At 44.4% G+C, this 13,664-nt stretch overlaps 1 long non-coding RNA gene across 1 annotated transcript; it reads left to right on the top strand.

Annotated features, from left to right (window-relative positions):
• The first annotated feature begins 2,390 nt into the window (after positions 1–2,390).
• On the top strand, positions 2,391–11,169 carry LOC132336822 (uncharacterized). Its single transcript, XR_009489050.1, has 3 exons — positions 2,391–2,750; positions 10,645–10,719; positions 10,958–11,169. It is a non-coding gene; the product is annotated as an uncharacterized LOC132336822 (long non-coding RNA).
• Positions 11,170–13,664: the final 2,495 nt, after the last annotated feature.

Raw genomic sequence — 13,664 nt, 5'->3', positions numbered from 1 at the left:
TAAGTAGTCAGATGTTGGATTTTTAAAATGTGGTTACTTTTGCAAGACCAAACAGCTTAGGACATCTCAGTAAGCACAACCTACAACTTTGTAACTGAGAAATCTACATTTTTCATCCTGTCTAATCATGGCCTGCTAGAAAAAGAAAATTTTTGTTTAAAAATGTCGTCCATTTCTGATCATCTTACACAGGATTTTCATTTCAGTTTTAGTGTTTGTGGCATGTAAATGGGACAGCTAACTACAGTGATGTTTCTGAATTGTGAACCATTATTGCTTGCTATTATAATTAATAACATTTACTGTAGGAATGTCTGACAGCACTTATGTGTGGACCCAGGACCCTGTGGCTCTGGGCTCAGAAGAAGCACAGGAGAGTGGGCAGATGCTTCCACCAAGAGAATGAAGCTGGACACAGGCTACAGCAGGCTGCAACACACAAAAAGCTGAGCACTGGGATGGCAGCACTTTGGTATTTTTTACTACCTTATTGTTTGTTTCCATTGGATATAGTTAGCAGGGGCAAAGTAGTTGGAAAAAAGTAAAGAATAAAGGATAGTTAGAGTGTCTGTGTCAAGACAGAGGCTGCTGAGAGATGCAGGTATAATCTGAAGAGGAGCTCAAAATGCTTGAGGTACTCCGAGCCTCCACTTATTTTTGTCTTCATGTCTAGTGATATAAAAGCATGCTGTGTTACTACTGGTTCTGTATGAATATTACTACATATTTTGTATCAATCATATAATTAAAAATTTTTAAAAATATAAAGCTGTTGACATTGACTCCCTTTCTGCCCAATCTGGGAATTGATTTTGACTGTATCGTTAGGCTAATGTCCCCTTCTGGCCTGGTGTTAGACAGCTTTGTTTTAGCTCTGAGCTTTTGGCCTTTTGGTCCCTGTTCTTAGTGAGAGTCTGAGGATCAGAGCTAAATGAGCTTTCCTCAGCGTGGGAGTTGGCTGTGGGATAGAGAAATCAGCGGTGGCTGTACAGCAGCACTCTGCTCCTCATTATGCAGCACTGCCAGGCTGCTCCAGGCTGCTCTCTCCCCTCTGGGGCAGAACGTGGCCCTGAGCCCCTTCAAGATGAGACGTGGTCTGAGCTGCTATCTCCTCTCACCCTCCTCGTCTTGCTGCAGTCCCATTTCTGCCAGCAGCACAGGACAGCCCTCCTGCACAGGTAAGGCAGCTTGCAGACTTGCAGTGTCAGAGCAAACAAAATCTAGGACACCTGTGTCTTTGTGTAAACTCATTCCTCCCCCAGCGGATGTGAGCGAACCCAGTCTTCCCAATTACTCATCCCTTCACGTTATCCCTGCCCTCGCTGTAAAGTTTCCTCCTTGTTTTTCTCTGATGCCCCAGTTAAGAGGTAATGGGGTATAAAGCTTCAGGCAGAAAAAAGGAGGAAGGATGCTGGAGCACTGTCCCAAATGGCAGACCAGAGCCTGCTGATTACATCCAGCCTGAGCGTCCTGGGTACGTGCGTGTGGAGGAAGGGGAGAAGGGGGATGCTTATTAGACCGAATGGGAGTTCTGTGCTCTGCGGCCCCGAGGATGTAAGGAAGATTTGCTAACTTTGCTTTATAGTGTTCATGCAGATAAGGAAGACTCTCAGTCTCCAATCATAAATCGGTATTATACAGTATACTCCCAAAGGCCATAATTACTTCCAGAAGCAGAAATTTGAATGACCCAGATAATTAGTTCAGTGCAGCTGGTCCAAAAATTATTTACATAAAAGCCAGTTTTACTTGAGGGGGAAGAAAAACAACCTTGCTACCAAAAGCAAATGACCCAGTTAGCTTCATGCTATGAGTATGAGGAGACAGAGCACGAGTGGCAATGGAGTGGCCTGTGCCATCACTTCTTCCCCCTTGTTTTCAGAGGACAAACACTGACACAATGAGCTTCTCTATAGACAAACATGCAGGAAGGCAGTGAAGGTACAGGAAAACTGCATGAATTTGACCTTGTGCTTTCTGTGAGAGTCAGTCTTGGGGAGATGTGAAAGTCCATGGCATCCAGAGGAAAACATTTCACTTGCGAGAGGCAGGCACCGAGGGGCACAGAGCAGCACAGCTCTGCTCCAGGCACTGGGGCAGCTGGCATCAGTTCTTCCATGCAGGGTGCTGATGCAACTGGAAACTAATCACTGTGGTTATCTGGGTTAATTTTTAACCAAAACGAGTTCCTCCCTCCAGCTTAGCACACAGCTGGGCAGCAGCAGGGGTGTCCGGGAAGGGAATGCCCAGCAGCAGTGTGGTTGACTTCTCCAGGGGGCCAGTACTGATATTTCAGAGGTCTCCCTTCAAACTACTAGGTTAAAAAGCAAAGAAAGATTATGCTTTTAGAAAGGGTTTCATTTTAAAAGCATTTCAGTGATTCAACCCTTTGCTGGTGACTGTGAGTACTTTCAGCATGTGCTAATGGGCACACAAACCACTGCCGGGTTAACCACTGCTGTTTATTTACAGTTGTGTCCGTGTGGAGAATCCTGAGTCACGGCTCTGCAGCGCTCTGACCCCATTCCCAGGGCTAAATCCTCTGTCCCTGCCAGCACTTTTACCCTGCAGCCAATGAGGATGGTGGCTAACCCCTTCACAGCTGTCCTGTTGCCACACTGTGGGGGTCACCCCTCGAAGCACTTTGGAGATGAGCTGGTTCTGCTTCCCATTGGCTGGGACATCCTCTCCCCTGCCCACCAGTGAATCAACACGTGCTGCTGCTACCATAGCAGGACACAGAGGCGCAGGTAAGTGTGAAGAAGAAGGAAACCTGAGCTGTAAATCCTCATTTCTTGTGTCCTTCCATCTTTGCCATCTTCTCAATCAGGCTGTGGTTGCCACAAAATCTGAATGTTGCTCCGCAACAAAAATATGCCAGGAAAGGTATCTGTTGTCCTCAGTGTGACACAGGCAATCAGCTGGCATCACCACTTGTTAGCACTCTCTCAAGGCCTAAGTGATTTTGTGCTTGTGGTTCTCAGAAAGTTTGCTCACCCTCAGAACAGAGCTCTTATCCCCCAAAAGGAACTAGAAGACTGTGGATGCCATGGGACAGGGAGAGAGAAATGGCAAGCGTTTCTCACAGTGGCTTGTGAGAAGTTTTAGGGAACTGGAAAGATGTGATAAGCTGTTGCCCACAAACAATTTGCAGGTGCTGTTTTTCTACTTTATTTTTCTGTTCCTCTCAAGGACAGTGCATGAGAAAGATGTTTCTGTTAGTTGGCCAATAGAATAGAATCTATCGTACCACTCTATAAAAACCGTGTGGTTCTTTTGAATAAAGTCTTTCTTCGCCTTTGCTACCATCCTGCCCCTCGTCTGTTCCTGCCCTGACCCCGGCACACAAGTGACAGAAGACAAACAAAATCTGTGAGAAACAGAATGGGATGACAGTGATCTTTCGTGTTCAAGAGAGAGCACAAACATGGTTACTTAAAAAAAAAAGGCTAAATTGTTCTTCTAAAATGTAGAGTGTACAAATAATAACAGCAAATTGCTGTGCATCTCACCAGCACCCCATTGCTGTTTGGTATGGCCATGGATAGCACTTGTTGCTTAACAGCATAGTAAATAATCAGATAACATCCTCATGACACCACTGGATCCAACTCACCTTCCACTTACACAGCTTTTATGCTCATATGTGCCCATTGCCTTAATGGGGTTAATCTTGATTTACAGGGTGAATTGACAGCTGAATTAGAGACCACAGAAGGCAAGTTGGAGAGGACATGATTTGCTGCAGGCTGCATCCTGATTGCAGTAACACTCACCTGGGGTGGCAGGATATCTCTACCAAGCTTAAGAGCTTCTCCATTGCCGGGGTAGAGGCAATAGAAATTCAGGCCCTGCCATTCTTTGTTTGCAGTGAATATGCACGTCTTGCACAGCACAATGTGCATATTGAGATGCATAGCAGGTTTCTTCCCCTTCCCTTACCCCACCCTCTCTCCATTTGTCTCAGGGACAGCGAGAGCATTCCTCCTACATAGCCTGAACCCCTGGGGATCTTTCATTCTGCCCCTTGCTTAAAGGCAGTGCACGCAAAGTTCTGGAGAAACATATTGCAGCACAGAATCTTATGAGCTGGACATGAGCTGACCTTTTGAGGTGGGCACTCAGAAAAGAGTTTACTTGAAGGTTGATGCAAACCCTGGTGCATTCCTTTTTACCTGTGCTGCAAAGTCCAACAGAAGTCAGCCTCATCCATCAAACTGGAGTTTGCTCTGGTTTATGGCTGTCATGCTCCTGACCCCAAAAGGCTGAGCTCAGGCCACCAGTATGGGCACCTTGCACCTCTTACAAAAGCTTGGGATCAGCAGATGGCAGATTCTGGAGGAAAAAATACTTGTGAACAGAAGGTAGGGTAGCTTCTGGCAGTATCAGGGAATGGATGAGGAAGGGGTCTTCAGGAGCATTTGGGTGAGCAAGCAGTGCCATTCTCCCCAAGCCATCCTGACTGACCCCAAAACTTGCTGTTTGGGGGTCTGTTTGTGGAGATCTGCTGGGGTGTGTGTATTTGCATCTGTCTGTCTCTTTCAACACCTGAGAACCAACCAGCTCTTCGGATGCTATCAGGCAACAGCAACTGAGCTCAGCAGAAGCACAGCAGCCCCCATCAGCAGCAGAGCTGGTCCTCTGGGATGTCTCTCCTGGAGAAACAGCACAGCTTGGTCTTTTGGAAGCAGCACTGTTGGTAAATATACCCTTGTTTACATTTCAGACACATGAGGGGAATGTTTCCTCCCCTGGCTCCTCCTTGCCCCCTGCAGCAGGACAGGCTTGCAGCAGAAGAGGGCACATGGAACAGGATGCAGGATGCACTCCTGTACCAGGGTCCCAGCCCTCCCACCACACCCTCATCCCATGCCAGGGCTGCTGATGGAAGCACTTCTCTCAGTGGGCTAAGCTGGCTCCCAGTGAGGGCAGCAGTTCCACTGCTGTATCAGGTATTCCCAAAATGAATCAGTCAGTCGGAATTGCACGCTAAGCAGGTCAGGTTTGGTGACTGCTGTGTGCCAGGACCCACATGAGGGGCTGGTGAGTGCAAGGAGCACCCAGAGGGATGTGAGGAGCAGATCTGGACCCTGCATTCACTCTGATTGCAAAGGTAGAGAGCAGTGGGGTCTTCGGGGCAGCTGCTTCCCTGATAAAACTCCTCCTGTCATGCAGCAGAAATAAATTTGCCCCTCTGGGCCAGCTGGTCCCCAGCATGGGAAGTTCAGGAACCTCCCTGAGGTACAAACAGACATTTCCAGCCGCAACAAAATATACATAAACATTTTAAAAGATCACTTTAAAATTCCAGCTCTCCCCCTCAGCTGCTTGCCACCATCTGATTTCTAAATGAGCAGGATTCCTCTTGTGTTCAGCTTCATACATATATATATATGCACACATAAGCATGCCCAGCTCGTACACAAAGTACTCCTTGTCTTCAAGTCAGGCTCACCTGAGTACAGAATTAGATCCTGTCTCCACTTCATAAACTTGCCCTCTCTGTTAGTTTATATAAAGCCATTCAATCCTGAAGGAGCTGGCATCTCACACTCCTGCCTTCTGAAAGTACAGAGCAGAGGAGTAAGGAACAAAACAGTGGGGGTGAGAGGGGATGTTCTGATTCTGCTCAGTAACATGAAACATCATGGAGTTAAATACCAACAAAATATTCAGTGTTAATGTTTAATATTACTGGGAACTTGTCACCTCCACTTACCGTCTTGGAGCTGCCATTCTCTCGCAGACTCCCACGTCTGAGCTCTGGGCCTAACATGCTTTCACATTATGTACTAGAAGGGGAAAAAAAAAGAAAAGCCAAGAAGTAGGGAGAGTCAGTTACTCTGTTTCAGCTACAAAGCCAGGAAGGGATTTTTTCCCTTTTCTGTTTGCAGGAATAAAATGACTCACATGGCAGAGCTCCTGAACTGCTCCTTTTCAGGGGTTACCTCTTTTATTCACCATTTCTATAAAGTCTGTGAGATGCTCTTGGATATATGCAAATTTGCTTTGCTGTGCTGGGTAACCAGTCTCATCCCCACTCTTATCCACCATTACCAGCCAGAACCTACACAGCTGTTCTTCAAACTCAGGAGCACAAAAATTGGGTGATCTGGGGACAGAACAGTTCCTAAAATAACATGAATTAAGACTTTGCCTGCCACAGTTTAAAAACTACTTGAGGCTGATTTTGCCTCATGAGGGTCCTCTTGAAAAATGCATGGATGCTGCTTCACAGAGCCCGTCTCCAACCCAGGGATTATTTCTTGGTGCAGCTTGGTGCCATCCCAAATGTCTCTTTCACCACTGGAAACTCAGGCACCACAAAAACAAGAAGTCAAACCTCTTCATGATCAGTGGAAACACTCTGCATCACACTGCAAACAGAATCAGGCCATCCTGTCTGTCTCTCTGGTTTCTGTAAAATGACTTATTATCCCTCTAGGCTGAGTGGCTAATGAAAATTCAAACTCTTCTAGCTTATTCCAGTTAGGAGGAAAGATGGGTGATGCAATCAGGTATCTCTGCTGCAGTTGTGTTTATTTGGAAGGCTGTACAAAACCCTGCTTCTTTAAACACAGGAGGAGCCAAAATAACAGCAAAAAAAATTATTATTTTCTCAACCTCTTTTTTGTCACAACCTCCACCCAAAACTGATGCCAATATTCTGCCAAAACCATCAGACTCTATTCTAACTTTCTTCTGCTTTCTTCTTTTTTTTAAGCTCTGTTATTCCCTCTACACCTTTAGCTTTTTTTTCCCTACAGCAACAAGCATGTTCACCACACCCCTGCAACAACACTCACCGAGGCACTGCTGTGCAGAGCAGACAAATCCCTAAAAAACACCCGGGCTGCCTTTTGCAGGGAGCTGGAGAGGGGGAGGTGACACATGCTTAATGCCTCTTACAGCTGTGTTAAATGAAAGATGCCTCTAGACTGTCTTTCTCACCAAGGCTTAACCCAGCTGTAACGTCCTCCGCATTTGTTTAATTCTTGCAGCCAAAACTTTTGGTTAAAAAGCAAACAAGCAAACAAAAGCAGGTAAACTTAGATTTTTGTGGCGTTTAGTGACCAGGTCCATCAGGTTAATAGCACTCGCTCAGGGAGGTGCTGTCATGGCTCTGAGCCCGCAAACGAGCCGTGGCTGCGGGAGGATTGGAAACTACCTCTGCTGTTTCCATGCCTCTCGGCATCACTTTTGTTTTGAGCACAATCCAAGTGCCACTTCACTACTGATCATTTGGATACAAACCTGCAAAAAATCCAGAGGGGTCAGTCCAAATCCCCCAGAAAACTGTCTCTGGCAGCCAGTGAGAGCAGATGCTTCAGGAAACGTGCAAGAGAAGGGCAAATTCAGATTCATCCTGCCTCTGCCATAGGCTTCTAGCTTCTGACAAGCTGAACTGAAGGATGTCCCTTTATTGTTGTATTTAACATCCCTCAAGAGTCTTTTCTGGTCTCAATCTGTCCAAGCACTTTTTGATTGCATTTTGATTTTGGCCTTCATGGCATCCTCTAGCAATCAGCTTCACGGTTTAATTATGTGTGTTTGTTTGAAATTTGCTGCCTGGTCACCCAAAACCAAACCCACCCTGAGCTATTGGACACAGAATAAAATACTGGAAAACAGTAAATACCCATTCTTTGTTCATCTTCTCTCTGACATAAATAGTTGCATTTCTGTTTATCATGTTTAACCAATCTTACTCTCTCAAATGTATGCAATAAACTTTCAAATCTGTTTAGAGCTTTGCCATCTAAATATCCTGTGGCAATGAGTTCCCAGTGCAAGGCTCTGCTGGTGAATTCTTTCAATTTGTTTTAAATCCACTCCTTAATTCACTGGGTATCCCATTTGCACTGCCAAGAACAGTAGATAATCCTTCTGTTTGTACCTTCTCCAGCCATTTGTGCCTTCATAGCAGCACGCTGCTGTAGTCCACCTTGGCCCCAGACATCTCTCTCTAGACTGAAGTGTCCTGGTCTCTTTAATAATAGATTGCTGCTAAACTTAACCATTGCTGCTGGAAGAAGTGGTGAGTGTAAAGGCAGCTTCTGTGGCTGTTCTCAGGGTTTCATTTTCCTGCCTAGCTGACCTTAGACATAATGTCTTTCTGGAGAGTATTTAGGTCATGGGAATGTAAGATAGAGGAAAAAATGGGGAAGCTTATGTATATTCTAAAGAAAGTATATTCTAAAACATTTTGGGAAGGGGAGGAAGTGAACTTTATTTGCAGCTTTAAGAAACAAGATGTGAGAAATGTATTCTCAAATTACGTTCAAAAGTAGCACATACAAGGTTTTGTCAGGCATTTATCTGAAATAATCACCAATCATTTTTTTATTCATGAACTTGGATCAGAGATGGAGCTATACCAAAGGGAGCTGCTGATTGCTCTTCTGCTTGCATATCTTTAAAGCAAGGGAAAAGAAAAAGTGGAAAGTGTCGATATCACTGACTTGCAAACAAAAAGAAAGGTCAAGATGGAGAAGTTTGCACAGAAACATACAGAGAGCATACAGCGTAGATGCAGAAACTATTCATGTTTCCAGGTAGACAGGGAGACAACATATTAAATATTACACAGTGACTCAAAATATTTTTATACTTATCTGAACTAATTTGGAAGAAAAATCACATAGTACTATGAGTTTTGATATAAAAGTAGTTCCATGGAAGTGTCTGCAGAAAACTACTTCTGAAAGGATAAGCAGCACCAAAAGCTTTTTGAATGTAATTCCAAAATTATTTCACTCTTTATTGTTAAAAAAAGTATTTCACTGCAGTTTCTTTTCAAATTTTGCCATAATTTCCAGACCTTGAGATAAAATCTAGAGAAATCTTATTCTGACAATTTTTGGGAGTCATCTAGGATAATACATTCCTAATTTATGCTAACACACTAGGGAAACTGATGGTGTTTATGGCTGTTTCTGAGTCAGTTGTGACAAAAACATTAAGATTGTACATAGGAGTTTGAATGAGCAAGGAAATTTCTGCCTTGCTGCAGCCCTGTAACTCAGTTACAACTGATCTATGATTGACGCAAGATTGCCTCGAATTCTTTGGTTTGTATTTGCCAGTTTTACAGTTTTGATGAATATCCGTGAATTCATGTTTTCTTCATGAGCTGCTCAGAGTCATATTCCCTCAAGTATTTGATCATTCAATATTTAAGGCCTGAATTCCTGTGCAACACTGGGTATGGCTTCCTGGCTGCGTGATGTAATTTTTAGCCAAAGAAATAGAGGCTAGAAGAAGCCACCTAAGCTCCCTCAACAAAGAGAGAGAGAGACCTCCAGCAGCCACTTTATCCCAATTTAAACCACATACCTGTGGGAGTGCTGTGAGGCTTTGCTTCTCTCAGCTCACTGCAGCTGGACACTATTTAGCTCAGGCAAAAATACCCCATCATTTCACACAAGGGATGTGAAGGAGATTTCTCACTTAGATAGTCCCCAAGGGTGTGGGGTTAGGCAGATTTATTTAAAACAGTCCAAAGGGCTGAATGCTTCCCATTTACTTAGGCTTGTTAACTTAGGATGGCTGGGACTTGGCTTACAGTCATGATTCTCCTCCTTCAGTTCAAGGGCAGAGAAAGGGGCATAGCTGATGGCCTCAAAACAAAGTATATTCATGGAAGAGGTTTAGGCAGATGTTTTTTGTCCGGCATTTGTATGGTCCACATTGGTTACTAAAACTGGGCTGGCACAGAAAAACTTGGGCTGTGAGCCTGATGGTTGGGTGGGTTGGGCTAAATGAAAATACAACAAAGTTCAATCTGAGCAGCAGAGTTTGTCCACAGATACGTCAGCACTGATGTGACAGCACTGGTGGGAATAGAAGCACAGATCAGACCTTTAAACTCTAAGACCCTTAAGACCTTAAAGTTATTTATGCTGCGCATATATTCTTAGTTCAAACTGGGAGGCACTCACTTCATCTTGCTCTGGCCCCTATATTTTCTTTCCCCCTTGAGAAATGTTGAATATTGCCTATAAGAGGCAAACATTTGGGGTTTTTGAGACCTGAGTGTACTCGATAGCTCATTTTCTGGGGGGAAAAAACAAACAAACAAAAAAAAACCAGGGGGTTTGAACAACTCTAATTGGAAGTCTGAAGAGAAAGCTAAAAGAGATGAAAAGAAGGCCTTACTGAATGCTGTGCAGGAGGGAGGAGAGCTCTGGCACACTCATGTTGGTGGGCAGTGACCACCCCTGTCCGTCAATGCTAATATGAGGAGAGAAATGTGTCCCTTCACAAACCCTAGTGCGTCAGTGATGCATTTGAAACATGCTCATCACAAGAGGACACAAGTATGAGAAGCATTTTGTTTTGCAGCCACAAATAAGATAAAACATAGCAGAAGGTTGCCAACAAAGCAAGCTCTGTGGTGAACCATTGCTGCACCATGGAAGATCTGGGAAAAATACGGGAACTCTTAAAATAGGAGTTAAAGGGGGAAAACCTCTGCCAGAAGGAGTTACCATAAATTTGGGAATTACTGGTAGCACTCTGGAGGAGAACACCTGGAGGAGTATGAGGAAGGGTTTATTCAGGCCATTGAATGAGCAGAGGGACAGTGTAATGAGCAGAAGACGGGCTGGAGATCCATGATTTTGCCTCTACTATGGGTCACAGGATGTCCTTGGAGAGGCCAGAGGAACCTTCCCACACACCAGGAGATGCGCTGCTGCACTTTGGGAATGGGATGGGGTAAGTGCATGCCATGGCAGCCCTCTTCTTCCTTCTCCTCTAGAGTGTGCTACCATTGCTCTTGGACATGGGGTTCAAGGATTATGGATCCACTTTTGGGGTGCTTTTCTTCACACCATTAGGCTCACTTAGCCTGCCTAAGTGCCCTTCTGTGAGTCTTCCCTGTAACTCCTGAAGCCTTTTGTTTTCAGGCACATTGACAGAGAGGTGAGTTTTCAGAAATATCTCATCCCTACAGGTTTTGTGAAAATAAAGGACCAAGTAGAGAAGAGAGCCCCTCTTCGCTTATCCTCTGCAGGACTACAAGAGCTTGGCTGCTATTAGGCATCAGAAACCCACATGGATGAGTCCCTTCCATTGCTTCTGCTCCACAGGAACTCACGGATTAAGTGCATTTTCTCGTCCTTCCCTTTATAAAGCTAGTGCTCTGCTGTAACAGGGATAATGACATATTTTGCCAGAAATGCCATGCTCATGAGAGCCTAGTTTGAAATAAAGATTATAAAAATGTAATGTCTAGCAATTGTAATATCATCCATGGAGGGGAAGAGAAAGAGACAAACAGATATATGGGCAGGCAGACAGATAGATTTCTTAATTGAACTCTCTGCTTGGCTGTATTTCTGTTAGGCAAGAACCACAGGTGACTAACAATAAAGGACCATAAGGAAGAAGATGTAGGTTTTTTAGCAAATTTAACTTATCACAGACAGGCTTTTACCCTTGCATCAGCCTATACTGAAAATCCCTAAATAATTCAAAGCATTCAACTGGTCTAACATTAGCAAAGTAGTATTCTCCCCACAGGTGCTTGAAAGTGGAAAACAAGGTGGCAATATTTTCCTCTTTTAAAATACTAAGAATATTTCATTCCTCTGCTCCAGAGCACTTAATATCCTATATAAATCAATACCTACCTCACTATCTATCAATAAATGAATAATTACATTTCTGCCTATTCCCAGATGCTCTGAAAGCATTTATTCTAGTCATTTAAGCACAAAGCTGTTATTGCAGGGGAAATTCATGCAGACATGAATACATAAAGCCAAAAATAGAGGGCTAAGCTGAGAACTTCACCATAATAGCAGCCTCTTCCAAGGCAAGCTGCTGCTCATTTTCCCAGGAGATGTAGTAGGTATCTCTTCACTTTTCAAAACAATAACTGGCACTGTAAAGCTCAGTCAAGCAAAACAAAACTTCACTCACTTTGCTTTTCCACAGCCAACATTTGAATGCAACAGGGAGTCCCCACTGGTCTGATCAGTAACTCTCTCTTTCCCTGTCAAAGGACCTGGGGTCCCAAAATGTCCTCACACTGGAGCCTCCATTTGAAAGGGAATTGTGTAAAAAGACCCATCTGTCTCTATAGAAAAACACGTTCCTCTCAAATCAGTGCTCTTCTTTTGTGCTTTTTTGAATGACTGTACATCTGGGAAAACTGAAAATATTCATCTTCACCTCATGGAAGTTTTGGTTTACCCACAACAACAGCATCACTAGTCCCAGTTTGTTCACTGTCCTTTTGATGCCATGTGCCTGCTGTTAGGAGACCACAGAAACACACATTAGAGGCAGGGGGTGAGGGGGGAGGTGTACATGTACAAACAGCACATAAAATTCAGAGGAAGAGTCTAGATTTGATGTGCGAGTGGTGGTTTCTCATTCACTGACATTAGCACAGTTTTCCTCCGATACCTTGGTGATAGCCTTGGAGATGACTAAATTAGGCTATGTCCAAGTCAAAACACTTAACAAATATTGGCTATATAAACCTCCTTCCCCCCTCAATTAAACACGTGCTTTCTGTCTGCGAGAAGCATCAGACGACTTGCCAGAGATAAGAAAACACCACATGTTCTTCCAGCTCCCCATCCTATGCAAACCTGTTCTTCCTTCCAGACAGGCTGGGTATGTTTATCATGTCTCTCCCTTTGTTTTTGCTCACCTTCCATCCCTACAGGGAGCCCTCGAGCATGTATTTATTTGCACTTTGAACCTGTGCTTGCTTGCACGGCTGTGCTTTAGCCCAAGCTGGGACCTGATTGCTTTAGGGGAGCCAGGGACGAGATTGCCTGAGCATCAGCAAAGCTTCAGTGCCTTTGCCCACAATTCCCCCACTCACCCCAGCACCGCAGGTTCTCCTGCAGTTGATAGCAACGAGAGGAAAAGAACCCTCCAGCAGTTCAGAGCAAAGGGTGTGCAGCACAGACGCCCAGGGGCAAGTGCAAAACAGTGTGATCAGACTAATGTGGACTGAACATAGCTTTCAACAGCAGGAATAGCAAAAGCCTTGATTCTAATGTGTACCATTAATGTTTCTGAATGTATAGATGGTTAGTACGCTGAATTTAGCTTTGGGAGGTGTCTTGCATCCTATAAATGCTAGGTTACAAAAACCATTGACAGATGTATGTATGTATTTGTATAAATACAGATGTCTGTGAAAAATAACAGCCTAGGTTGGCTGGATGGATAGCTGACTAACTAGCTAGCTACACACATTCTTGAACTGTAAAGAATAGAAAAAAGAAAAGCCTTTAAGCTACACTCATCTTTCAACACCAGCTTGATGTGTAAACCCCTAAGTAGGCTGGGAGGGCTGCAGCCATCAGGTGCCATCAGGTTCCTTTTCACGGGGCGCGTGGCCCCAGATCCTGCTCTGCAGGTCTTGACTCTCCCAGCAGAGCAGGGGGATGTGGTGGGTCAATCAGGTAGCTTGGTCCTCCATTACTTGGCTTTAACCTGAGCAGCAGCGAAGATTTGGTGGGTATGCTTTGAATGGTAGCCAGGTAAAGAGGAATTAATGTTAATGTAAGAGCCAGGAAAGGTTTGGCAATGTCTTTTTCTAGTCTCTGTGGTATCCACATTAACGCATATTTTTCAAGGGTGAACCCGAACACATCCTGTTCCTGTCACTCAGTATCCAGTCTGTGCCCTCCACA

This window comes from Haemorhous mexicanus, chromosome 1 (assembly GCF_027477595.1).
Source record: "Haemorhous mexicanus isolate bHaeMex1 chromosome 1, bHaeMex1.pri, whole genome shotgun sequence".
Classification (NCBI taxonomy): domain Eukaryota; kingdom Metazoa; phylum Chordata; class Aves; order Passeriformes; family Fringillidae; genus Haemorhous; species Haemorhous mexicanus.
Note: the sequence above shows the minus strand (reverse complement) of the source record. Positions and strands in the feature narration are given on the sequence as shown.